The sequence below is a fragment of the Haemaphysalis longicornis genome, unplaced genomic scaffold (genome assembly GCF_048455015.1).
Source record: "Haemaphysalis longicornis isolate Haplotype H1 unplaced genomic scaffold, Haemaphysalis longicornis Haplotype H1 scaffold_7, whole genome shotgun sequence".
Classification (NCBI taxonomy): domain Eukaryota; kingdom Metazoa; phylum Arthropoda; class Arachnida; order Ixodida; family Ixodidae; genus Haemaphysalis; species Haemaphysalis longicornis.
The window spans coordinates 67,416,679-67,441,452 of NW_027526422.1; the positions used below are offsets into that span (position 1 = coordinate 67,416,679).

Here is a 24,774-nt window from a genome sequence, read left to right on the forward strand (position 1 = left end):
TTTTCCTAATTATATGGCTTATTAGGGCGAAGTGTGCGTTTAAAGTAATATCAGTGTGATTCTAGCGCGGTAATCTTTCGAATGAAGCAAACTTGTGTTTTATCTGAATGGCCGCTTCAAGGGATCCTCAACAAAAAGGCCGCAAAAACGGTAGAGAAAATTATAAGATAATTTTAGTTAACCCTTCCGGTAAATAAAGTTGACTCCTCTTTCTCTTTGTTTAAACAAAGGATATTCAACATCCAATTGAGCGGTGTTTCATAGTGTTCTTTTCTCTATTCTTGATTTTTTTTGCAGGTGGAAGGTGACATCGGCGTTATGGAGAAGGGCGGACTTCTTCCAAAATGCATGGCAGAGGGAGATCCTTATTTGCACCAACGACAGCGGAATTCTACCCCACTAAGGATGGCTGACCGCAACAAGCACAAGTGTGAACATTTAAAAAACTGGTGCGTCATCAGAAAATCATTGCAATTGAACGCTAACCAGGCCCACGTTCAAAAATGTAAAATCTTTTCTCTTGATCTCTCTGGCTTGCGGCAGTAGCTTGTATTGCTAACGCCGCTGAAATTATGCTTCGCTTCTACATTTCGCAACTTTCGTTTCCTCTCAGCTTTTCCTTATATCCGACAACAAGACAGGTCAGGAGTGGCTTAAAAGCGATCTATGTAGTATCAAATTCTTTTTTTGTTCATACCTGTGACCGGTAGGCCTGCCGGGAAGAAATTCCAGAAAAAAGTGGTTTATTGGTCGGCCTAGAGGCAATCCATTTCTTACGACATGCATTGTTTACTGCACCAGTGAACAACAGTAGCCACTGCGCTATGACTATGCTGGGCTGCCCGCACGCGTGAAATTGTAAATCAATTGTGTGATTGCGCCGACTTCATCGTAGCTTTCTGCGTTGTTTTGTCGCCAAAAAGGTAGCTTTGACGCAACAAAACATCGTTCCTCTGCAAAGTCCTCTGAACCCGCCATTTCTTTCTTGTATATTTCCATGGCATTCGGACTAGCAGACAAATAATGCTTTTAACCAGAAGCTCATGACGTTACACGTTGCAGAACGGATGTACTCGAAGAAGTTTATGGCACTGCATCATTGACAGGTAAGTTACTGGTAGGTTTGCCTTTGCATATTTTTTGGCTTAAGTTCGTTAATGCTGTCCCCTTCGTACTAAATATGCTATAGGATCAACTTATGTCAATGAAAACGGCCAATAACGTTGCTAGTCAGCGACCCATTGTAATGGCGCCCTGACTGATCCGCATGCAAATAAAGGGAGAGGAAATTTTGCTATTCGCTGAGATTCCAGCCGGTTTCTTGAGTTAAAATGTGTATTTTGAGCATTTCGGAATTGCAGACCTGCCCCTGATCGCTGCACGCGGCGTGTTTGATGACGTCAATCATTTATTCTGCACGTGCAATCCTTTGCGTCAGCGCAGTAGCGCGCTCACTGCTAAACGAGAGCGATTCATACACACATGCTACGTTGGTTCATGGGTAAGTCGCAATGGCGCCGCCATGGGTACAGAAGTCCTCATGTGCTTTATTCCGAAACCCTGCGCGTGCGTGAACGCGTAAATTTGTTCGGCCGATCATCTGTAAAAGGGCGCCTTTCACCTAGATATCTTACTCCTCTTACTCGTTTCTCTTAATGTTGCCTCCAGATTTTTAATTACTCCTTAGATCGTCACAAATAGGAAGCCCTCCCGCTAGCAAACCGGACCCCTTCAAATCCAAAACCTGTCCGCACTGCCTATTCTGTAGTCCAGACCACAGAATAACGTCAGGTTAACTGTGTGGACGAGACCACAGGGTGATGTTCTGATTCGAGCGACTAGAAAAAGGGGTCCGTTCGTCGGATTTTATGGTGCAGGGGTAGGGTCTCGGGTTTTGAGGCTAACAGCCTGGGCGTGAGCACCAGCTAGAGCTTTTTCCCCCGAAGTCATTTTTTCTGTAAAATGTTCTCTTATGTCAATTCCACGCCTTATTTCTGCAAATAAGGGGGATTTTTTACCTTTGGGTAATTAAGGCTCAACTGGACCATGGTATGGCCGACATAATAAAACTGGACTTTACCCTGTTATCTGATCCACAGAATCGGCGAGGTCATACCTGGCCCTACATGGACATGTATCGAAATATTTAAGATTCAAATGAGATTTATTTGTATGGTACACTTTTTTTTCACCCGGCGGACCAATTGTCTGCTCTCGCATAATTTCCTTTGGGCATGTTGGCGGAGGGGCGCGCATCCTGTACTTATATTCCGACGCATCTATGATTCTCAAATATGCTGAGGTTATTTCACTTCGAGACATTTTTGTATTTGTGGTGTAAGCCTTGCTACGCACCTCAATGGCTGTATATGTGGCGACCAGTCAGTCGAATCGAACACCTTCTTTCCCTTGTTCTCTTTATTTCTCGACGATATTCTCCACAAAAATGAGTACCTTGACAACTTGTTAATTGCTGGATTGGTTGTTCCCTACCTGCGGTAAACGTGACCTCATCCAGCCGATCATTGATGTGCTTGTTGGCTTCTTGCTGATATGCTTTCTGCCTAGTTCGGTCAGACGGTTCATTGTCACGTTTCGTCTATATCACATACTTATCGCGACGACGCATACACTCGTTCTTATGGTTATAGGCGCTATCCAGGCACTATGATGAGCAATCACGCCGCTAAAGATCTGTTTCTCTTCGCGACTTCGACATCGAACAGCAAACAGTACCATTGCTACCATACGAGTGGGTCACGGAGCTAGAAGGCAAATACAAGTCTTCGACAGGCGGTGACATCTTAAGTAAAAAGCAGTATAACCACCTAGTACCTGAACATGCCTCAACAGCGAAATGGTACAAGACGGCAATCAATAAGGCGTGGGTAGGCAGTTCATGAGAGACAGTACTAAACTACGGGACTCATCCTCTTCCAAATGCTTTTAACGCTAATTTCAATCTTTCGCATGGAAAGCTTGCTCCCTCTTATTCTCCTTTAATAACCACGCGAACCCGTCATTGCCTAATTTTTACCGTTATTCAAATGACTTGAGTGCAGAAGTAGGCAACACGGCTATCGCGAATTATAGGAACAGTTCCCTTGTTAGTTTGGCCTCCGTGTGCTTACAGGCACCTTTCTGGGAGGTCTTGGTTTGGGATTCAATTTTCTTTCTAAGCCACGTAGAAACGGCCCAGCGAAGACGAACGAAAACAATTCCATTTCTCGGAGCGAGAACATGGACTATATGTCATAGGATGGCGTTTCTGGGCTTGTAGCGCTGACCGCTCGACAACTGCTTTGAAGAAACCACACACTTGTTTCTCGTGCATCCGAACAATAGAACAAGGAAAGTGCAGACGATGGCCGACCTGCGTCACAGGCGTCGGATCTTTAAAAATAGGCAAGATGGGTCCAAGGCGAGCCTTAGTCACAACGCGAACGTTACTTACACAGAAAAGTACGGATGAATGACCTTTACAGCTTTCATTTCTTTGTTAACTTCGGGGGGCACGAAACATAACGATCGTAGGAAAAATGAGTCTAAAGAAAAACGTCGAGCCCCTGTGTTTTAGGTCGCAAAAAGTGTAAAGACTGTCCACGCCTATATAATTATGTGTTTTGCCAGTATTCTCGAGAGAATGAGGCTAAAGACATCCCGTATCGGGCTGTGTTAGCTTAGAGCTGTTAAATTCAAATCGGCACTGGGGATTCGTCCTGAAGGCTAAAGTGATGTGCTTGTTAAAACAGAAGGGGTCTCAGAACTGGCTAGCATAGTCATTCTTCCTTTAAAAACGAACTATAATTCAAACGCTAAGGCGAGCTTGAAAGAAGGTGTTTGTTTTATTTTCTCTGCACATCAAAGTAACCAGATGGCTTACTCTGTAGCGCAGCTTTACAATGCACTGCGCCCCACAGTGGACAAAATGTACCGTTACAAAATCATCTATACCCTCCCCCCCCCCCGGCTACGGTAGTATGGCGTTAGAGGCAGCATTAGAACATTTCGTTCACAAATATTTAGCGTGTAATGGTCATTTCTGCTATTGTAAAGAAACCGTCGATTCGGCCATCCACTATTACATTTTATACAAATAGATTGTCACATGTTAAGCGGACTATTTTACCGTACCTTGGCACTAATTAGGCGATAAAAATTATTTTGTAAAAACTGAGTACAATGTCGTAGCCCACAGTATGGTACGGGCTGGGTGAAACTAGGTCAGGTACAAGGTCAAATACCATTTTATTGCATCTTCGGAGGAATTCTATACCGTTATAATGCATGAAATTTATTGTGAGCTCTAATAGGATATAAGAGCAGGACCAATAACGGTAACGACCAATGGCCAACTAGCTTCGTGCATCTTAAGCGCTAATTATTCAATTTTGGTATTTAACATTGAGTCCAACACAGTCGACCGGATTTGATTGATTAAAATCAGTCTAGCACAGATAATTCAGTTGGACCTCTGCAGGATATACCTTTATCGAAGAAGTACACGTTACCATTATCATCAACTATCGCGCTCTCCTGGCAGCTCCACTGGAACTGGCGTATTCATCCTGCATTCAACGAACTCAGCCTTTAAAACTTCCGGCCTTTCATATCTTCCCTTTCCGTCCATCACCCTGTATTGTTCCCATCGTTACCGGTGGTCTACTTTGAAGTTCTACTACTCCTTCTATATGAATTAGAATACAAATTATACTGCTATTCTACTACTATTATATGAATTCATGAATCTAGGTGTAACTCCAGACTCCAATTTAATTGTAAATTCTAAATAACACAACTGTGTAACAAACTTATTTCCCCGCGATCTGGCCGGGTGGCAGATTGTAATGTGATGACGGTGGCTTTGATTGTGTGTGTACGTGTATGTGTGTGTTACTATTAAACTTTTCAGTTGATAGTAGTGCTCCGTCCTGTTTTCTTTCTGGTCCAAGTTTTGTTTGCACAGTACCCACCATGAACCTATACCTAAAAGACCAACTATTAATGTGTAACAGAATGGGCCTACGCGTAATTTCTTTCAGGTGTAACAAACTAAAGATGACCTCTCTTACTTTCAATAAACCACCTTCTGCCTCTCGCTTTCCTTTACGCTCCTCGCAGTCACGATAATTCGTTGTTATAGCTTTGTAGCCACGTAGCCTATTGTGCTTAAAGTTCAAGCCTCGCATTAATGTTCGATATAAAACGGAACAAAACGCAGCTAAACACTCATAAACCGAATAATAAACCTACCACGGCATATAGTAAACTGAAACTATGTACTAGCCCAGTACTGGTACACAAAAAATGTACTGCTCGAGTTATTTGTATGGTAACTATAATACATCTTCAGAATACAAACAGCGAATGATGGCATGCACTTTTAAAAAGCCGTTGACGTACCGTTCTCATCGCGAATGTTCTGAGGCTACCCAGACTTACACAGACCCCGTAAAACTTAAAAATCAACGTATTCATTTGCATGAAACACTATTCGAAATTTGGTTTGTGATCTGAAAGACATAATTCTGCTAAAAATGTGTCTCCGGTCACATGTGCTGTCTTCTTTTGCCCCCACAGTTCGCCCTTTGCAGCCTTACATAAATTTATTTTCATCTTTCTTTACCTTTACGCTCCTTTTTGTTTCCTGTTTTCAATGACGCCTACTTTAGTTACTAAAATCTTATCCTGTGTTTAACTCTGTCTATTTGCCAGTAAAATTCTGTGATCACAATAGATTTACAAAGAAAATATGAGTTTGAGCAATAAAAATGATTAACAAATTAAAATATTCAAAGAAAGTAAACTTCGGACGTTCCATAGGCCTTATGAATAATATCTCGATAACGAAGCTCTCATTACCAAACAAGCAGCATTGGAAAGACTGCAGAAATTTTGGCGTTGTCACCATGATGGCTTACACTGTTTGGGCTCCAGAGTGTCTAGTTTCACGGAACTTTGAATCACAGACATTTTTTTACATCCTAATTTTTCTGGGATTTATTCCGTTATTGCACTACATCAAGAAGGTCACTTGTTTTGAATGTCAGCAGTACTAGATAATAGCAGTGGTGATTGTCAGCTCCGCATTCATTTGCAAGTTTATTTTGATACCCTTCCCATCCAGTTCAAAGTTTTCCTTGCGTGTGTTTATTTCAGATATTTTAAGTGTTTCTTGACTGGTGAAGGCACATCTGTTTGCAAAATAACAAAAAGGTTCTTTGTTAGCACGTTGGCAAATGTTTGTTGAATACTTGTATCCGAGCCATACCAGCAGGACCCCGTCGATTCTTATTTTCTAGTGGCGCGGTGGAAGGAAATGACGCAAAGCATTTAGAAGGATTTTCTGGTTTTGTACTCACATTTGAGTTTCGCGCTTTTTATATTTACAATGAAACGCTACATGTAATACTACCTATTAGGCAAGATGTCTTGTAAAATCACTTTTAAGGGTCCACGTGCGGTTCAGTGCTATATTAGGTTGTTTCTTCGATGCAATATTGCGCTTTGGTTGGCGTATGGTGAAGATTAGTTTAGCATCCACTACTCTGCCGTGTGTAGGTCGTCTTCTGGTCATAATATGAAGTAGCAGGTGTTTTAAAATTGACACACTTTAGTTGTTTTGTTTCTTAAGAAAGAACCGTGCCCTACAGTGAGTGCCAAATTTTAGTGTATTTGTTTATACAAGAAACGAGAACGCAAACCAGGTTCATTAACAACATGGAGGTCACTGTACTAGGACAAGAAACCAGTGGTATCACAAGAAAAGCTCAAGCAACAAGAAACCAGTGGTATTACAAGAAACGCTCAAGAAACAAGAAACCAGTGGCATTACAAGAAACCAGTTGTATTACATGAAAAGCTCTCCGGAGAATAAGGGTACCCAGTAACTCATGGAACAAGGTGCCATACTTATATACAAAGGTGCTACCACCAGCTCTTTTCAGGGATCGAAATAAGATTAAACTAGCAGGAGACGAACATTTAAACAAATGGATCAGAAACACGAGTTTTTTAGAACGCGTTTTAATAACCGCAAAGAAATCGCTTGGGAGGAAGGCGCCTTTGCGCGCATACTGTTTAGTTTACCAGTTAGCCACCTCGAATTTATCACTTATACACATTTGTAATCTGTCACTGTACTAAGGTTGATGAGATCGGACACGGAGGAATGGGAAATAAGAATTTTTAGGAATCAAATTAACGCTCCGTTGACTCCTACGCCACCACAGAGAATATCATTTAGGAAGATGGCCGCGGCGATTGGAGCCTTGTAATGTAAGTCTGTAAGGAAACATATTTCCATGTAGCCACGCATTTATCCCCCTTGGTGACACATTTGACTCGGAAATCGCAGTCAAAGCACCAATCATAAAAGCTTTTCATGAACATTAGCATAAACCCCATTTTGTACCACTTATTTCAAACCTCAGTGTTTTGTGCGTAGTTTGATTCTTTCAGGATTTTAGCCATCCTCATGTTCTTGCCGTTTTTTACCACACCCCTTGCCAAAGCGCGAAACTTTCCGAATGAGGATGCAACATTTGTCTACCCAAGTGGCAGGCTGCACTAACTTATTTCGAGATTGTTCAAGGTTGTCTGCTCTGTCATTGTCTTCTCTTCCAACTCTCCCGAAGGGAGACAAAGGAGAGCCCTAGAGAGCGAACACAAAGCCCATCTTTGGCAGCCCCACTCTGGCCACGAGCAAGGAACGGTCAGTGAACAAATATCGCCATTGGTTCTACAAAAGAAGATGAAGAAAAGAAAGCTGCTTTGGTTGTGGTTGCTCTTTCTTGCAGTAATAGGTAAGAGGAACTATAGCTACACTTCTTAATCCCTAATGGTTGATTATCTTTCCAGAAATAGTAAAGGAGTCTACTCTCGTAGACCACTATTCCTTAAAACAGAAATGGTTTCGTTGAAAAAAATGTTTTGTTATCTGTTTCTTCCGCCCTGGGCCACTAGGCTTTGCAAAAGAGAGCTGGGGGCAAAAAATGTGTCTAGTTGGTGTGAGACCAAGCGAGATATTGCAGAATCCTGTTGTACAAAAGAGTGGTTTTCTGGACTGCTATGGCCGGAACGGGCAGGTGGTTTAGGTTGCTGTTGATTGCAGAAATTAATGAGTGATATGTTCTGGCAGCAGGACGGCCCGCCTTCCTAAAGACAATGTTTGGTACTAGATGAGCAAAACACATGACTGAGAAACACTTTATTTAGGACGGCGCTGAAGTAAAAAATTTAGTGAACAGTGCAATGCGGTGCCAAAAATATGGAATGCATTCGGGGCAATTTTCTTTATTAGAAATTGCTTAGGGAGGTAAAACGATTGGCAGCGGGTCCCCTTTGATTTCACCTAGGATTCTAGGTGAAGTGAAAGAGAAAATTAGGGCAACTTACACCCCATCTCAGATGAGCCATGCATATTTCGTCACTGCATGCTAATACATTTTGTTTTGCAGAAATGAAGGCGCGGAAGCTGCACAAAATAGTTAAGCGCGCAATGCGAAGGCGCTCAGTGGAATATGATAAACCTCCTAATGCAGCCTTTTTTTACAAAATGCCAATCACGTTGAATATTGGCAGATGCCGTCTTTAACATTCAGTGCATACGTTTAAGAGGGGGGAAACGAGGTTTTCAGTGGCGTGGCAGGATGACGTGGCTTGTGGCCGCCTGTCGGGATCTGTCCCTATGTTTTGACCTCCCCATGACGTAGTGTGGTTTGTAGCGACCAATTGCCGAGAAATAGTCTTAAAAGATACCCTATTGCTAGCTGAGCTTGTCATATCCTTGTCATTTACACTTCTCCTTGTTGCTTGGCAGGAAGCTTCTCGTATTGTTTTTGCCTGCGACTGCAATTTCGTGTTGAAATGCAAGACACAAAAATTGTTTCTGTTGTGTCAACGATCGGAAAAAGGCTGCAATAAAAGGGACAAAAATGTTTGTTAAATACACCTTGTCTGCGGCTGTAAAGTGTACTATAAATAATGTATTACAGTATATCAGATCTAAGAGGAGGTCTAAATGCTTATTTTACTGGTAAAGCCTGTATCAAAATAAACATCATCCGCACTAATCTCCTACCTCATGAAGTACCGCGGTAACGTCACGCTGGGCTTCGTTATGGTTTGACGTTTCTAAGTCCAAATGTTGTGCTTTCCCCACATTTTATGGTTGGCATTAACTTTTTGCACAGGCGGGCCTTGTACAGATAAAACATTTCCACAGTTTGTAACGAATAACCGCACAAACTGACGAGTCTTTCTCGCACCGTGTTACATATAACCATGCATACTTACGAGCATTTTGCCACAACGGATGTACTTAAGTCAGCTTGAGAGTTTGATATAAATTGGAGGCAAGTTCTGGCCGTCCTTACTTATGCTGAATTGCTTGTAAATAAGAATCAAAATATATGCTACATAACGTACGCTTCCCAGTCTCATGAAGTGATTCGACAGTGTTTATAACTGTCTTTAGCCTCCTTTATAGACTCCTGACTTACACTGTGCGGTGCTCGACTGCGGTACTTGGCGCATACAAGGTAGACAGATGCACCTGACGGAAATTGCTTTCAGAACCTTTTGCAGAGCAGTATAAGTAGATACGGAATTTGGCGCAAAAAAAGTTGAGGGGCGGGCCGTAGCAGTATTGCTTTTTGTTTTATAGGTTTTTAACATAAAATTTCTAGGAGATGTACTTTAGGTGATTCACGTCACCTTAAAAGTGTACATTTATTTTGAATCCAATCTCCTTTTATGATATTAGTAAGCATGTGCTGAAAGCGAATTCCCTCATTTCGCTGCACCATAGGAAAGGCTGCTAAATAAGCAGCATTTCCCCAGTTGTATCAAAACCAGTGTTATGGAATTGGCTTATTTATGAACAAAACAATATGTGACGTGAAGTGTTACTGAAAAATGACTTTATTGTTCTATAGTCCTAGATTGCGTGCCTTCAGTGTAGGAACGGCGGCTAGCAAAGCCAAGTTGGACACATTAGCTTCTTACAAACGATTGTCTAGGAAATCAATTTTAATTTTGGCACACGAGAAATACTAGGTTTAATCGGAACGAGGCCCAATTACTTGCTATCTACGTGGCCTCCAAGAACAAGGGGAATTGGAGTGTTCCATTGGCGAACAACACTTGCCAGCGATGACGCATCACCGGAGGGTTCACTTTTTAGCATGAAAGCTGCCAACTGGTTCTGACTAAAAGAGTCCATCTAGCTTTTTGTCCAATCCGGCAGTTTCCCTATGTGTACGTTGGTGCGTTGATGTCACCCGCTTTAAAACACAGCTCTGAAGCCCCATGAAACGTGCAGACCTTGAAGGAACTCTGCAACACTTCCGATAAAAACTTTAACTCTTTCCTTGGCGTTTGGAAGCATTGTGAAAGGTATAGTTATCGCCAGCACGGAGCGGCAACGCGGGATTCTCGTCGCAGCAGATATGCCTTCCGCGTGTGCTTTGCTTTTGTGGCTGTCTTTTTAAAGTGGCTACAGAATGCGTTCATGCTGCAACTGAAGAAAAGCCGGCCAATAGCCGCTACACCACTGTAGTGTCATAATTCCAGCGGTCGAAGAATGCAAAGACATGGGAACAGAGGAAAATGTTTTGAACAACTCTCCGATTTACATGATGGGCATAAGGCAGTAATTTCTGGATGAGGCACTTTGCCACCCCATAATCAAAGTACTGGATGTGTTGGTTACTACGTTCTACAAGCAGTGAAGATTTAGAAAAAAGTTGGAAGAAGTGTTGCAGACTTCCTTGTAACCAGAAATGTCCGTCCGAAATAGCGAATTCAAGAACAGAGAGAGGGCAAACGTTGGGTAATTATATTGTATCTATATTTCGTAACCATTATGTGAACCATAGAACGATCAGTGCGAAGAGTTTTCTGTTGTTATTGCTCTCGGTGCGCGGTAATGCGTACATGACATGGAATTGTTCACAAACGGAAGGACTTCTCACGACGTAATAGAAGGTGTTTGTTTGGGGTTATTTCCATTCGATGTTTATATAATGTCAAAACTGTTCTTTGTGATGTATATAATAGCGGCTCCCACGAGGAACATTTTTGAACAATAAGGCACTGTTTATGTGGCAGCATGCGAATACATACGCGGCCAAAGCCTGCCTCCATGTACCTGCAGCCACATAACGCAAAACGATATACTTTTTAAGAAAGCGCGAGTGACGTACATTTAGGCTGTTCTGCGAAAGGTACTTGTGATTTCTGCGCATATATGGATTAGTAATTTGACCGAAGGTATTCCCTAAACAGTAGTAGTAGCAGTAGTAGTAGTAGTTGTAGTAGCAGTAGTTGTTGTAACAGTAGCAGTAGTACTTACAATAGTAGAAACACTAATAGTAGTAACAGCATTAGCAACAGTAATGGTAGTAGTAGTAGTAGTAGTAGTAGTAGTAGTAGTAGTAGTAGTAGCAGTAGCAGTAGTAGTAGTAGTAGTAGTAGTAGTAGTAGTAGTAGTAGTAGTAGTAGTAACAGTAGTAGGAAGTTTTAGGAAGTATTTCTTGTGTCTTACAGCAGCTGACGCAACATATTACCTTGTGTCACTTCATCGTTTTACAGCGTGAGGTCGTTCGTTATACACCTCATGCGCTTCCCACACTGCGCCACATGGAAAGAGGCCTTGAGTAGTACTTTCCTTTGCGTTTTCCATGCGTTTGCATTGCTGACCAACGGTCATTAGGACGGCGCTTTCGATGTTCTTGCGGCATGAGCTTTAGCTCATTACCAGGAGGAAATACATTCTTGGCAACTCCATTTGGTAGAAAATAAAATATTTCTGCGCACAAATTAGCCTACAGCGCCGAGGAAACGGGAGGTGCTGTGACGGAGCTTTCCCACTCTCAAATGCGCCGGTGGTCATATTGTCGAAGCACAATTGGGGCTGCGCGCTTTTCCCGTAATTTAGTAAGGTTTGTGACATGAAAGTTTCCACTACCACCCATCCTTAAAAAAAGAGAGTGAACTAAGCAATTATGTAGGATTCATGCATTGAGGGGTCCGCCCAGCGCGATGAATTCTGCGCTGGCCGCGAAGACTGCACACTATGTGATTTAGTTCCTTTTGTATCATTACCAGAAAAGTGAAAGTGTGACGTGATGTAGCAATAGCTGCCATTTGCTTTCTCTACGGTTCAGTGGTAAGCGAGTGATGGCTGTATGTATACCTTTGCTATTTGGCCCTCTCACGTCGCCTAGCTTCTTGTTAGTCCCCCTTGATCTTGTTAGTCCCCCTTGATCTTCTAAAATAAACATGTCTTTTAAGAAAAAATGTACCCGTCAGAGTAAATTTTATTGTGTTCTAGCTAATTTTACCGGACAACCAAATTGTTTAAATTTCTTTATATTGCGGAAAAATCTCATCCTCGTTCAGGGCATTCCTGCCAACTGCTTTTGCATCCTAATTCTGAACATCGTACACTTGGTTCGTACAGTGTAAGACAAGCAAACGACAAGGTCTTTTGAGCTTCGGTTCACTCAATACCGGAACGTGCATTTTTTTCTGGCCTGCATTGGTGATGCTATATCTAGTTTGTAGTAATATCATCGTTTTCAGGGCTATAAAGATATCCACCCGTGCTCTTCGCATTGCGTAGGGTTGTGTTGCCCCTTTCTGTGCGCGTGCATGTCAAGATGGCAAAGAACATGCAGATTGCCATTGCTTACTCCACGAAGCCATAACAGGTGTAAGCCGTGTGGGGCTATTATCTCTTGAATCAGGGAAAAACAGTACGTGCTTCGTTTCCGGAGTTTGTGGTCATTAATATATGTTTTAACACAAACTAAACTACTCCAGAAACATACTAGAACATTAACAACAAATTCGACAACTAATGTTCAGTGCCGAAATTCTAAAATCTTGTGCATGCCCCCCCACCAATCCATAGGTCAGCCTAGATCTACCAATTTGGTGCTCCCGTAAATTTACACCGATTGGTACATACACACACGCGTAAAAAAGCACCCCGTTTAGTTCTCCTTTTGCTGACACTTTCCGATAGTTTGTAGTTTGTATTAAGGACAATTTTTAACATACCCGTAATATTTTCAGTGCCACAAGCCAGGCACGTTCGATGCATATTTAGTCATTTGAGGTCTACAGAGCGCGTAGATTAACTGTACTTAGATCGTCAGCTTTTTCACCCATTGCGTAATACCTTATGGGTACCGCGATTTATAGCTGCTGTCCATCGTTCTAAACAATTAGTTTGACGACTCATGAGTGTGTCCTTAAAAATGTTCATCCACTTTCGCCTTCGAACACATTTCTATAAGCATTTGTTGTCCCTTCATGGGCTTGCCCGTCCGCGTGGCTCGGAGTTCTTCTAAAGGAAGGGGCACTAATAAGGGCTACTCTGTGCAAAGAAGCTTGGGCATAATTAAACTGCGGCGGAAAAAGGAAATGCTGATTCAGAAACTTAACATGTTCGGCTGTTTTCGCAACACGCCAGGCATTCCGCTGTCTGTGAAATTATGCTCGACTGTTCTCAGCAAAAATAAATCGCGTAAATCACCGATCGGAATTCGCAGTATCAGGGCACAATTCAAGCCTCCCTGTGAATGGAGCTAACAACGCCAACAGTGCCATGACTACCGCGATTTATAAGCGAGGTTACTTCTGTAGTATCCACTTCCGCTGGTGGCATCGACCGCCGCCAAAGCACCTGTTTCAAGCTACCGAAAGGGTGACAGCAAGGTTGCATTCTACTTGAAATATTCTATAGAAAGCTACATGTAGAACGAGCTGTTTAGAAGCACCGAGCGAATGTACATTAAACTACCTGCCCGCACGACAACGGTGTGTGAAGAAGGTCGCTCTGTGATTTTTACGGGACGTAAAAAAATAAACAAATCCGCTCCTTTCGCGTTTTTTTTTTACCAGAGAATCCACTTGTCGGGCTAATTCAAACACAGTGATACCGATCAAGCTCGCTGAACTCCGTTTAACAATCAATAAAATTCGACCGTCTGTTTGCTAGTCAATGCAAATGTCAGAAGGGCGTATACTACCCACGGCGGCAGGGCATGAGAGCAGAGACGCTGCATAATAATTTTGGATTGTTGACCTGGTGCAGATAAAACCATGGACATCAAGACGTTTATGCCATGTAATTTCGGTAGTGTATGCTAAATTTCGATCACCGGGCATGACTGCGGTGGGTCATTGCGAGGTTTATTCCAAGCAAAGGCCAAAGGATCACCTTCAATCACCTACATCACCTTCAATAAAAAAGCAGTGCTAAGCAGGCCATGGTACACATACTTCATCGGAAAGAAACCGTCTCACCATTACGATATACAATGAAGAAATCAACCTCTCGCAATAAAGAGCGCTCGTGGACGACCGTGTTTAAACTAGAGCTTTAGAATACCTCCAAGCTCATATTGTAATTGCCGTTTTCACGCTTAATACCGTCCGAGACCTTTATGCTTACGCAATCGGGAACTTAATTTTTTGTATGCTTATGAACTGATTTTTTTTCGCAACCCAAATTCATCATTATCCATCCCTGCACCAGCAGGCGTCGCTGTGACCAACCTAGGTTAACAAACCACTCCTGCTGGTGGCCTTTCCATTCCTTTTTTCTTGACAACACATACTACTCCTACTAGCGTTAAGGTTTGGCTGCCATCGGGAGATTTCCTTTCTGCAACCAACATAGTAGCTGAATTCCTGTACACGGGGACAACTTAACAAAGAAAACGGAAGTTGCCCCTGCGCCTCATAACCCCAGCCGGCTGTTACACCCTTGCTGTGAGTATTTTGAAAGTGGCACGGGTCTTTTCCGCGATTTCCCGCGCTAAAGCTGCTTCTAAGTTTTTCCATCGAGGACAGAAAAACTAGGTGTAAAAAAGAAGACGATGTTACGCATTGAGCGCAATTTCCAAACACGCGCGCGCGGTGACATCTGGATCTGTCGCTTCGGCAGATTGATGCACTACATCGGCTATTGCTGTTCTTCACTTTTGTCCCACTACAGGCGCAAGCTTTCCTCCGCGCGGGTGTGGCAACAGGTTCGCGTGCTTACGATGGAACCCTTCGGAATGCATGCCACTTGTACCAGGAGGGGTGGTTCGCACGCTTTGCTTCGCAGGCTTCTCGCTCGATGCGGGCTTCATAAAATGCACGGCTCTGTATCGCAGTGTAGCAAATGTCGTCGATGGGGCAAAATTAAACAGCTGGTGTAAGCGCACGATGCTCTCCCCCCCCCCCCCCCCCCCCCCCCCCCCCCAACCAGCGTTTCGCCGATCGCGCAGATCATACTGCGCCGCTCCGATTCCACGCCCTGTGATTCCTGTGCAAAATTTACGAAATCTTTTGTTTCGCCGTTGAAGGCATGTACCATTTAAATTAACTCGCATGTGCTTACCTTTTGTGAGACGGTGTAGCATTTTCACATCATTGAATTTAGCCGGCTGGAGGGCCTCTCTTTTTGTTACTTTAATTACGACTGGACATCATGGCTCCCGTATGCTTAGAGTATTCCGTCGTGCTGGAGTATCATCATGAGCGCTACATCGCCATATTCGTTTCCGATTTAAGAAGTTCGATTAATCTGACTAATTACGTATCAGAGGTTTCAAGGTCGTCGTAAACTTTTCCACTAAGACACAAGCTGTTGTATGAACCGTCCGGATGCCAATGGGTTGTATCTGAAATCAATTTCCCCTTTGTCTTTATGTTGGCGAGAGGTTTCGCTCGTGGTAGGTACCGCATGGCAGTGTTGAGGCGGGACGGTGAGCCCCTTTTGAGTACTGATTGATCAGGCTGAGCAGCCACTTCGAATCGGGGTATTTGGGTACAAAGGCCGCCAACGATAATTTTACTGAATGTAACAATCTTGGAACACCGTGAAAGTACAGTTTCATTTAGAAGTAGGCATTTTAATCTGATTGATGAATTGCGATAACAAATATTCGTTATGGGGAACTTCCACGCGTATGCTTATGTTTTGATTTGGCATGGAGCGCAAACTTGGGGAGAAAAAGACACAAAATTTCTATTTTGGTTGAATTTTTGAACACTTTGTGTGATGAATAGTTTGATTCCATTTACTGAATAATGAATCAGTCAATCAATTTCACTGATACAGTGGGCGAATTATGCTCCTTTTTGTTCTGTATTAGGCACTGTAACAGCTAACTCCGTAAAAGGAGGGGCCCACACGAAGACCGCGCAGGCTGAGAACGACGTGCATGCAGTTGCAGTTACATCGAAAGGAGCCACCACACCACCGACCCCGGAGCTTCACAGGCGATGGAAATGTACGAGGCTCGGTAGAGTTGTAAGTACATATTTTCGGATCCAGGATATTTTAAATGAAATATCGGAGTATTTCAACCAAGAAAAATGAAAGATCGCTCACGAGAGCGCCGGTTACGTGATTAAGTCAGAACTGACGACATTCTACAGAAGTGGCGTACGACAGTTCCCATTTCCCTTCCGAAATGAAATAAAAGTCGTTTAACATAAAAAAGGATGTGAAAAGTGGTATCAGAACCGAAATTTGAAACTATGAGTCAGCAGTTCTGCTTTAGGCTCGAGCAAGTTCTGTGAGAACGAGACAGCTGGAAAGAAACCTATTAATGAAACGGCGTGTACAATATTTTGCGACGAGGCAGCGCTGATTAAATGTGTGTCCTTAGAGTGCCTTTGTATTAATAGAAAATCAAGCGAGGTAAGTCTATGTTGAACAAAGGCACCCCCTGGAGATACTTTCATTTCATTTCATTTCATTCGTTTTACCCTTAGGATATATACATTATAGCGGAGAGGGGTTAGAACAAAAAAAAACAGATTCACTACAGATGCCCTGTTTGTAATTAAACAGCAACAGAACACTTTTTATAAAAAAATATAACAAATACAATTCAGTTACACAGTGACGAGTTTACTCGGGTATATTCATGGCACCTCTAAAATAAATATGGCAGTAGAAAATCTTCACTCCCACATTGCATGTGTGTCATGCTGTTTCCACGAAGCTGCCATAATTATACTCTTAGCTTCTGAGTACGAAATTTTGGATGATCTGCAGTCCCGTACACAATGGAGATAAAAAAAAGCCAAAATGAAAAAAAAAGATTAAACCAGGCTACGGCAGTGAGAAAAGTCTGAAAAGTGTCGTCATGGCCCGTACGGAGACTTGTCACGAACAGTTTTGATGAAAGCGTAACGTATTTTGAAATACTACGGAAGCGAATGCCGCAGATGTACAAATTGCGTAGATGATATTATTGTAACGTGAACTGTTTCCAGTATTTCCTCAGGGGTGGGGGGCGAATCGTGGTAGATGGTAGAATCCCCACATTCGCGCCCTTTTTTGCTGGATCGTGCACGCAGGGCTTAAGACCTCCTCATTTTTCTTAAAATAACCAACAGCTCAATGCCAAGTGGCCATATGGTAATGGTCGCAGTCTCATCCAGAGTCGCAAAACACTCTCGAGGCTCTGTTCTGAGTGTAGCCACGCGCAACACCATCTGCGTAAATTCTGGAAGGCTCCAGTCTGCTCAACGGGGTACGGAAGTGGGAAAGTAATGTTTTAAAGTATTTGTTAGGCTACTTAAACGCAGAAATTTTGATGTCTCTGTCTGTCTGTCTGTCTGTCTGTCTGTCTGTCTGTCTGTCTGTCTGTATGTCTGTCTGTCTGTCTGTCTGTAGCTCGATTCAGCCACCCGGACAAAGTGAAACAAACTGCGCAATCTTATATACCCACAGCTAAATCTACACGTCTAAGTCCGGTGTTAATGGTCATACGTGTCAACATTGTTGAACAATGACAAGACATTGCGCAAATATAAGGCAGAAAATTAGCACATAAGTGATATTTGCAGTGTTCCTTTATTGAAAAAATTCACCGATGCTTGATTTTTGCGATAGCAAATGAAATACTGCGTCAACTGCAGAAAACCGTCGCCTGCTGTTGCCCGCGCTACGTGGCGGCATTTAAGAAATCAAATTGCAAGAGCCACGAAAGGTCCCACTACATCGGTTTGACGCTCCGCTTGGAACGCTCATGGAGTGGGGCAACGTGGTTCTATAAACGTCGTAGTAGGGCGCCTCGATCCAGGCGCGTCTTCGTCGTACGGGAGCGCTGGCATCGCCGTAGCCGACTAGGAGCACTGGAACACAGTAACTTTAAAGTTACTTCAGCAAACCCCTAGCGTGTTATATTGGGAGGAACGAGACGGGAGAGGAACATCATGAAAAGTGGACGCGAAAGAGAAGGGAGGCATTTACTTGCCAGGGGCACCAGTCGACTATCGTCTTTCGTCGACATTTGCAAATGAAACGAGCAGATACGCGGCCCCACCAATAAAACCTCAACAACACGACTACACTATGCTCTTAATAGCGCCAGACAGACAGGGAGAAATAACTTTTCCAAAACCGGGCAACTAGGCTGGCGACGTCTTCTGCGTCGTCCTTCGGGCAGCAGGACCCCTTTTTGGGCGAAGTCTGGTGACGTCAGAAACGCTTGCAATGGTTAAGTCTTGGGCGAGTTGGTGCATAGTTACAAAGACGGGAACAGCACAACATTGATGAAACACAAGAAGAAAGTGACACCCAGGAGCACTAACTTACAACTCCATTTTTTTTCGGCATGGCACAAATGTACGCTGACAGTAAAAAAATATACGAAAGCAGAAATATCATGAATGCTGTGATAACCCAAGCAGTCGTCTCGCTGCACCAAGGCCATGTGCCACAAACACGTGCTGAGCTGTCTATGGGAAAGAAAATTAATCTCCTTTTGGGAGAGAGTCAACGAGGGTACGCTCACACACTTTTCTTTTCAGCGCTCTATTTCTGTTGCTTCAATTATTACTCTGGTTAATTTATCTTTGTGTTTTTCAGTGACCTGTGCTTTGTGAAAGATTGGGGCATAGCCTCGGCAATCTCTACAGTGGACACCTAAGTGGCCACTAATCACCTTGTGTAGACTATAGCAGAGTCCTTAAAAAGCATTGGAGGACTCTGACTATAGTTATGTTCTTTTAATATTTCATTAAAGGAGTAATGGCACGAAATTTTCGTGTGAGGCTTTTCTCGTTGCTATGGGTGCCTATTAGCCCACTAATCATACGATGGCACATTAGACGGTCGATCACAGAGTAAACAATCATTACGGCGTCGTATATTAAGTGCGAATGCACTTTATAAGCGACCCCAAACCATCCACCGCCGGCGGCGGCGGCGTCGGCGGCGGCGGCGTCCGCAGTGCTCCTCTATATTTAAAAAAGAAACAGCATCCGGCGCCAGGTTTCGATCCGAGGACTTTGCGGCCGCAGCGCGACGCTCTACCGACCAAGCCACGGACGCGACGCTGATATCAGTGTTAGTGACGCGCCTTATATCTTTAACGCATTCAAACTACGTCGTCAGCGGCGTGCGTTGGCGACTCAGCGGCGTTATAGCGGCTTGATAACTGCGTGGTGTACACGTGATACTACAAACCCGATGGAAGAGATGGAAGAGAAGGCGGCGAGGCGGTGGGCTGCGGGGGCCGAGCGCAAGCGCCGCAAGCGGGCCGACAACCGTGCATTCGCACTTTCGCATTCTCCCCCTTAGGGAAATGCGGGGGAATTTTTTCGTGCCAGTTTTGGTTTCGACAAAACGAACGCGGAGCGGCCCCCATGACAGGAGCTAGCACCTGACAGAACCGGAGGTAGCCCCTGACAGGAGGTAGCACCATTCTTGTCGCACCGCTGCCGGTCTGGACACACGCGCCAGCGAGCGCACACGCTCGCCCACACTGGCCGAGGTCTTCACCATCCCCGCGCGCAGGATGACGTCATTCCAAAAACCATGACGTGTACACACGGGGTAGCCGCGCACGCCAATCGCAGCCAAGGCGTCTGCTACGTCACGGGAGCCCCTATGTCGCAAGTTGGCGCAAGTAGCAGATGATGTCATGCGGCCCGCTCTGGGCTTTCTCGCGCGGGCAGAGATTAAAATGGATTTAAAATATGTAATACTGAACGGCTTCTGCTGAAACTTGTTGGGAGATAGCTCCTGATAAAAATAAAGAATTTTACATAGTTATCTCAGCTTTGAAATTTCGTGTCACTACTCCTTTAAGGCATCGTCTTGTTTGGTGTACATACGTTTACCCACAGTACAGCGGAATCGAATGCACGACGCCTTCAACATACTCTACAAAGCGGTTTTCGTACTTAACAGAGCAGGACAATGCAATCCTGCTCTGCCATTCCTTCTATCCATCCTAACTGCGTTTAATGCTTCGAGTAATTTGCGATTTTCAAGGCTGTTACACGCATCTGAAAGGAAGAATACCCGCTATTTGTTAGGTTCCGTGCCTACAAATTCTTTATGCTACACCCTTGCATTTGTTATTTTGGATTCCCGAGTTATGAATGCACGTATACGTGCAGTAATCTTTCTTTCATTGGTCATCCGTCTCCGTAGCTGTTGTTATACCCTTGATGTCCTTCTCATAGATCCACAAGAGCCAGAATTTTGCTTTAGTTTTCTCTTTAAAAGCAAGAAAAACATCTGATCTTTAAAGCAAGAAAATACGTTTACAAATGCCACTAAAGAGTAGGGAAATGTTACAAGCATTTACCGATTGAGGGAAGTAACCCTTCGGTAAGTCTGGTGACCGGTTATATTGGAATACCCTTATATACAATGTTCATTAGTAAATAAATGGGACATTGTGAATTGGAAAACAGACCAGACAAATCAAGTATGGTAGAAATGAAACTCTGGAATCTTAAATACCCTGGTCGCGATACATTCTTACATTCCAGACGCTATACATTCTTTTGGCTACTTGGGCCTCTTCAACGTGCCCTGAAGAGAAAAAAAAATTAGAAGTGCAGCTAAGATATTCCCTGAATACACGTTCTCTGAACAAACACGCGATGGATGTTGCTATGAACTGCGGAAAGCGTAGAATACGTATCTCTGGTCAGCTTCCACAGTAGAAAGTCTGTACACATGGATGTAAGCGCCAATAGTACTGATAATACAATTTAAAGGGTATACGTCAAGGCAAAAACGGCAAAGGTGGAAACACGCCTGAGGAACAAAATCATTGAATTAGTAAACGAACGCGTTTCCCGCGGCCTGTTTTCGAGGGAAATGCTTAATATGATACACAAGAGGGTTCGAAAACAATAAATTTTCGAACAAATTTTAGCTAACTTGCTTGATGTTTTCTTTTGTTTTTTAGGTATTCTTAGGTTTTGACCAATATTTGTGTCTTTTAGCAGTGACCTATTTCTTTCTGCATTTAAAACTCACATCTTTATAGGGCCCAGTACCGATGCTCCCTCTTCTGAGAACTTTCTTTTGAATGACGCGACGCCAGGAGAAAAAGGATCTTCCTCCTCTGTATCGTAGATGAGGGCTGAAACGAAAAAACAGAACATTGCAAGTGCCAATGCGTGTTCAACTCTTGTACTGCTGTAGAAATGTTGTCTTGGAATATAAGTCGCATGTTGATTTTTATCATCTTTTCTTCGCAGTCGACGAAAGAATCACCAAACAACAGGTGCTGGTACTATTGCTTCAACGCTGAGGCCTACAGAGTCTACCGGTTGCCAGAGAAAAATGGAACACCCTGCAGGGTAAAAATACATGTTTTCTGAACTTTCTGTCACGCAAGCTTCAAAAACATTTATTAATTATCTTGGAAGGAGGCGTGCGGGGAAGAGGACGGGGAGGAGAAGAAAGCTGACAATTTTTGTTAAGAGAGGCTGAAGATGAAACTCAGCTTTGGTCTAGTTCCTGCATCTCATAGGAAAGCTAGTGCCCAATAAAAAAATAGCTCTCGTCGAGGATAAGCATGTTCGAGCAACACATTTTTTCCCCTAAATAAATAGGCAATTTCTTCCGTATCGTCGGAATCAGGCCAAGGGAAGGAAGTTGGATTTTGTCTTTTGCGGCAACGCAAATAAATGGCGCAAAAAATCGGGACGCCAAGGATGCGACACTTCGTCACATGGCCCACAAGAGTTTAACGCTGTGTTTCGCATAGAGCCGGTTTTATTGTGGCCTAGTCAGTCGCCGCGGGCATTTTTCTTGCTTTTCAGCATAGTGCCTATACGAGCACAACAGTTTAGAAGTAGCCTTAACGTCCTGTTGATCGCTTTAGCGGAGAACATATAAGCCCGATCACAAGAGAGAAAAAAAATATCCAAGAAGCGCCTATTTACAGTCTGCAGACATCGGTCAAGCTCAGTGGTGGGGCCTTGCGAACGTAGACTTGGGAGTAGAACTTCACAAATCTCCATGTTGTTGACAGGAGAAGGCAGTATGCTGAGCAGTGGTAGTTTACAAAGCGCTTCAGGGGAGAGGATATCACCTCACTCATCCAGTGTCTAGCCCCGCCACAGCCTAATTATCCATTGCAGCTCAACCCAATCTTTAAATTAGAGAAAACAAAAAAAAAACGTATCGGTTGCGGTGAGTACACCAGGCTTCGAACGGGCTGCGTTACTTGCGTTATCGATCAACGCAGCGGCCCTATTCACGAATGTGCCCCAGGGGCAATAATGAAACGTGTTTGTTGTTTTGTTCGTTTCAGGTTTACAAGAAGTACCCACCTGGGACCTGCAGATATTCTCGCTGCCGCCAGCCCGGCCGAAGGCACAGAGGGTGGCTTACCGGTTGGATTTTCTACGTACCCAAGCACAGCAGTACATAAAGCATCACCTTGGAATTACGAAATGCGCTCAGCACGAGCTCCATATGTTTCCTGGCGCTTCCTTAATGCAAGCGACATGTTACCCGTTATGTGGAAGCGCGGACAATTTAATACGAACGTAATAAGCAAATAAACCCTGGTTTCATTGAAACGAGCCACCTCCACGCCTAAAAGATATGAAAGCCTTATTTTCAGTGTACCCTGTGGTCCTTTTTTGTGGATGTTATGCGGTTGAATTTTGCCAAAATTTCCTTTGCCGGCAATGGATACAAATAAAAGCTCAGCCCCATTTACGAAAAAATTAAAACCAGGATACTCGTTCATGTGTTGCGACGATATTTTTGTCCAACCAGACCAATTATATATGTTCAGTATGTGCCTGACTGGTTAACCTATTGAGCCGCTCTACACGATGCCATGAGTACGTTTCCGGACAGCCATTTTTGTTTCATTTTTTATGGTTCCGAAAACGATAATAAAGAAATGCACAAAACAGCTGGTAAATTTCAGGACTTCCGGTGTTATTATAAAAGCTATTCTTAGCCCAGAAGCGGATTCAGTGCATAAAACCTCAAATTTGAAAATACCGGCAGTGATTCGGCTTATTTTCAAGCAGCCAAATGGTTCCCCGGATAAAAGACGCCCGTGAAATTACGTGAATTTAAATTATATTTGCCAGTTTCTCGACTAGACAGCCGATTTTCTACAAGGACTTCACTTGTTCAAAAGAGCAATAAAAACACAGTCCCAAAGGGTGTTTTTAAAAATATCAGCCCAACGGTCAGCCTTTTCAGTGTTCAATTTAAATGTCCAGACGGCACTTGTGGGCGCTTACAAGGCTATGTGTTTACGCCTACGACAAGCAAGTTCCTTACGCAGGTGTTTACAGGTTGAGAATGCTCGTCTTAGATGTTTTCAAGATACCTACTGAATTCACTGGCCGCCTGTCGCTTCTTAACTCGACGACGTGAAAAGTCCAAGTCAAGCTTGACGGCAGGTTAAAGTTATGTGGCACCAGCAGCCTCAGATGGGCCGTTTGTTTCTTGGTGAACTGCCAAGCAAAAATGTTAAATCAGATGTTGGGACATTTACTCAGCCAGTGGTGCACTTCGCTTTCAAGCTGCCAAACGTGAGCTTGCCGTACACCATTAAAATACCGCAACTAACTTTTCGTAACTCGACGAAATGGTGTCCAAGGTTCTTGGGCTCGCAACAGTTATTACAGGTAAGGGGTGTTCTCTTAAACTGAGTGGTTACGTTGGAGCTGGCTGGAATTGTGAATATTCGCCACGCGAATTAAGCGCTTGTCTCAGAGAGTCTGGAGTGAGACTGGTGAATGAACAACACCGGTTGTTCTGTTATGCGTAGCGGAGAACGCCTGTTTCCGATTCCAATTGGGGGAATTGTGATTGCGTCATGGGTCACAATAGCGTCATGATTGCCTCTAAGAAGAAAATTGGGGGACCCAACGTGTAGGGGGGAATCTAGGTAACGCGAAGCTTTCATCGCGGCATGATTGGATTAAAGTGAAGTGCCATGCGGCATTTTTGAGAGTGTTATTATGCTTGGCGTAGTTACTGATTTTTCACAACGATGAGCAGTTGCGAGTGTGCCGAGGAAAACGAGACCTCACGATAAACATTCAACGCCTCCATCTTCCTGTCGAATACGCTAGAAGTTCCACGCGCCGAGAGTGATGCACGCAGGAACTGGGCCTTCCCCAGGCCTCCGTCACCCCCCCCCCCCCCCCCCCATCCACAATTCGCTGCACAGCCAGCCCCTAGAGCCCTGTACGGGGAGGTCAGCGTTATCTTGCCTCACGGCAAGTCTCTTGCCAGGTCATGCGGGTGCGCTACACGGGCGCCAGCGTTATCTGGCGCATCCGGTAAGAAAGTAGCAGCAGCAAGATCGGCCCAGCAGCAACTGTCCGTAAAATCTTGCAGAAGAGGAAGAAAAGCTTCAATTTAAAGAATACGAGCTTGTAAATTGTACTGCGTAAGACTAGAAACAGTGAAAACAAATGCGACAGATGCGCGACCATGTAGTATGGAGATTTTTTTCGAGG

The 24,774-nt window shown here is 43.8% G+C and overlaps 1 long non-coding RNA gene across 2 annotated transcripts; it reads left to right on the forward strand.

The window, feature by feature from the left end:
* Window positions 1-908: 908 nt before the first annotated feature.
* LOC144145851 (uncharacterized) lies at window positions 909-23,016 on the forward strand. Of its 2 annotated transcripts, none has more exons than XR_013317606.1 (6): window positions 909-923; window positions 1,014-1,106; window positions 7,638-7,805; window positions 16,161-16,318; window positions 21,529-21,630; window positions 22,590-23,016. It is a non-coding gene; the product is annotated as an uncharacterized LOC144145851 (long non-coding RNA). The 2 variants fall into 2 exon arrangements; XR_013317605.1 differs by having other exon boundaries at window positions 1,017-1,106.
* Window positions 23,017-24,774: the final 1,758 nt, after the last annotated feature.